We start from the raw sequence: 3633 nt of genomic DNA, 5'->3' as shown, positions 1-3633 counted from the left end.
TGAGTGAATAATTATTTATTCTAAGTTGTATTCTGCATTATTAGTACTTCTTATATTTATGTTCTACATAAATTTTAATTTTAACGAGTACTCCGTTGGTCTGTTTTCAGCTCAGACTCAGCTCTCTTTTTTTCCTGTCAAACTCTCAAACAGAACAGTATCGTATCCGTGATGCTTTCTTTAGACAGCGGGCATGGATGATTTCTCTGTATTCTCTCGATCGGTTTTACCGTTTAGACCAATGCGATACCTTGCTTAAAAGCGTCATTCTCTCTTTTATTTGCCGAGCCCTCAACGATTACGTCATTGTATAAAACCACATTACATCATTCTTTAGGGAATCCGACCATTTAACAATAGCCCCGCCTTATTTCTCTTCTGACAGTTAAGTTAAGTTTATATTGGACATTGTTCCACCGTAGAAAAACCTACCTTTCTTACCATTGGTAATACCTATGAATTTGATTGGTTGAGCTCGTTGTCTGTCAAAGAAGTATTTTTCTGCCGACCACGGAAAAGAGGCAAGAAGCGAGCGGGTCATTCGATTTCGAGGCGTGCGGGTTGTTAGATTTGCATTATAAACCAGAAATGCAAAACGCGGCAGAAGTAATCGGACAAATTTTATATCAATTTATACATCAACCAGACTAAATTACTATTAAATCAAGAACAGCAACAGTAACAATAATAATTAATATTGTTGTATTAAAAATATTGTTGTTCAATTTCGCTGCTGCTGTTATTGTTTTCACGGTGTTACTGAATATAGTAAATTGAGACGCTCTCTGTTGAATTGATGTTGTTAATCATAATCATTTGTAGCTTTTAGTTTGAGACTAAGGAACATGGGAACAAACTACTGAAATAAGACTGAATTTATTTTTAACTTAGTTTTTTTTGTATGATGATTGTCTAATGATATCATTTAGTTCCTATTAGAGTTCAGTATATTTTAGGTATATTTCTGATTAGCTGGGTTAAATGTAAAAGATACGTTTCGTTTACACTTTTCGCTTACATTTGTCATTAACGTTTTCCACACTTAAACTTAATGTCTCCTTGCATTTTGTAATATTAATTAACAACACATTCAAACAGCATTAAATAAAATTATTACATTATACGTAAGTTTGAGTTGAAGAATTAATATAATTCTCTAGGGATTTCCCATCAGTAATTGTACATTGCTATATTCAGCTCGTTGCTTCGGTTATTTTTAAAGAAATGCAACTCTATTTAAAAAAAGAAAATGTTTGTACTAATTTGTCTAATTTCAGAAACTTGAAGAATAAAGGTTTCAATTAATTAAGCGATTTCAATCACACATTTTCTTTAAAGCTTTCTTGAAACTGAAATTTCTTTTAGCACTTCAAAAGCTAACCGATGTTCATTCACTTTTTCGGTTATACTTTGCGGTAGTGACCAGTGAGCTATAGTCACCAGTGATTATCAGGGCCTTCAATACTTTGGCATTATTAGGCTATACTGTACCTCTAAATTAAATTCGGAAAGACTCGAGAACACCGCTGATTTCCAAAAGTTCAAATCGAAGGTTGTACGTAGGCCAGGGTTGAGCTGTGGCTGAAAATCCATTATACAAACTAATACTTTATTTTATTTTATTATTTTAAGTCATAGATATCAAATATATAGAGCTGACAATTTTCATTTTTAAATAGGCCTAATATTCCGCACCTTATAATTGCTTCGCTTTAATTGCACAGTGTTGTATATATGTTGTACATTCATTATACAATGCTATAATCTTACATGTACAAATATACGCGTATTCTATGTATATATTTATTATTATTATACATATTTAATTATGCAGAATGATGCAAAGAATGTGTCTTTAAGACCTATTGCCTTCATCCAAAAGAGAGGGAGAAGAGAAAGAGAGAAACGGAGGAGGGGTGTGTGGTGTGCTGGTGTAGCGTCTCTTTCAGTAGCTTTGTGCCGTTTACATGTGGAAGTAGGAAGGGGGGGGGGGAGAGATATCCGGGTTTTTAAGGGGGGGGTATAGGCACCGAAAGAGCGAGAGCTGCTGTGATGAAGCCGGAGGGAATATAAAGCCTTCGTCTTTCCTCCGCGATGACTACGGTAAGAAAAAATGTTACTTCAGACTGCCGTGTTGCATGAATGCGAAGTATTTGTTTTTTTGTAACGGTGTGAATGCGTGCGTGTATAATACCTCTGTATGTGCATTCGATTGTATTGCGGTGAAGGGAGGGGAAAGCAGAAGGGAGGGAGGGAGGCAAAGAACCAGAGAATAAACGATGCTACGCTCGGAATGTCGAGACACTTCATGCATTGACAGGTGTGTCTGCGTTTCCAACATCGCAATTTATTTACTGTATTTTTGCAGGTGTACTGATTGACAAGCATGCACAGATAATTGGAGAACGATAGATGTTAAAATATGCGCCAACACAAATTCACTGACTGCAATATTAAAATATTTTAGCCCGTCGTATATGCTTTGTAGACACTTACTTCCCATTTAGAGGCTAATTAGTTCTTTAGAATACGCATCTTTACATATTTCGTATTTTTTCTAAGTATGCGTGCTTTTACAAAACCTACCAACCAAGAGATGTAGTTGCAGCGTATCCATTGTTTATGCTTTATATCACTATCGTTGCTTATTTTAGGAATAATATGCCATGCATGCGTTTACGTGTCCTTCTTTAACATAATTTTATATATTTTTATCTGTGGAATTTCTCTTTTATTTGCTTATTTATTATGGCAATATTTTGAACTCTAGGTGCTACTTCAGCGCATTGCTTTTCCACCCCTGAATATTATGGCCACTCAGACTAGCCTTGACAAATAGATAACTATAGGCATACATATAGCACCGGGAGAGACTATTATTATGGCACCGTCACCTAAATAGGCGTCAGTGATGGCAAGCATAATGTTTAATTTAATTAAAGGAATATTTGAAACTGAAGGCTGATTTTGCCAGAAGATCAGTCGCCACATAGTTTATCTGTTTGTGTGTGTGAGCGCGTCTGACTGAGCGTGTTCTCAATCTCCTCTTCGTTTTTCTTCTTCACATTCATACTGGGATATCTGTTAAGCCAACTTCCTTTACTGAATTATTGCCTTTATTAGAGGAGCAACAAAGCAGCTTGATTTAATGCCTGTAATTTATACGAATGCCTCTTGATGCACGTTTAATTCCGGCCTTATTAGCCGCTTCATGTACTGCTAACCCGCAGTTGCGCTCCCCGCCCCGGTATCTTCTGTACGTTGGTTCTTTTAGCGTGACCCCCCCCCCCCCCAACCACCACCACCTCCTCCTCCTCCTCCCCCCTCTTCCTTCTTCCGCACAACCCTCCCCCTTTTTCTTCATCTCTCTCTCACTCACTCAGTCACTCACAATCACAGACTGTTTTACAATTTGGGGAATCTGCATGTTAATGTATAACGTCCGCCTGTCCTACTTCGTAAATAGCTCATATTTATGTACTGGGTTTGGTAAAAGATAAGGCCTAACCTGTTACTAGATTTGTCTTATTATGTATGCTGTATTATCATATATGTGCTGTATTCTGTTAATAAGTGTATCCTTCTTTTGAAATCTATTTAAATGGTGAAATTATCAATAATAATTATAATTTT

The sequence above is a fragment of the Brienomyrus brachyistius genome, chromosome 5, assembly GCF_023856365.1.
Source record: "Brienomyrus brachyistius isolate T26 chromosome 5, BBRACH_0.4, whole genome shotgun sequence".
NCBI classification, from domain to species: Eukaryota; Metazoa; Chordata; class Actinopteri; order Osteoglossiformes; family Mormyridae; genus Brienomyrus; species Brienomyrus brachyistius.
Note: the sequence above shows the minus strand (reverse complement) of the source record.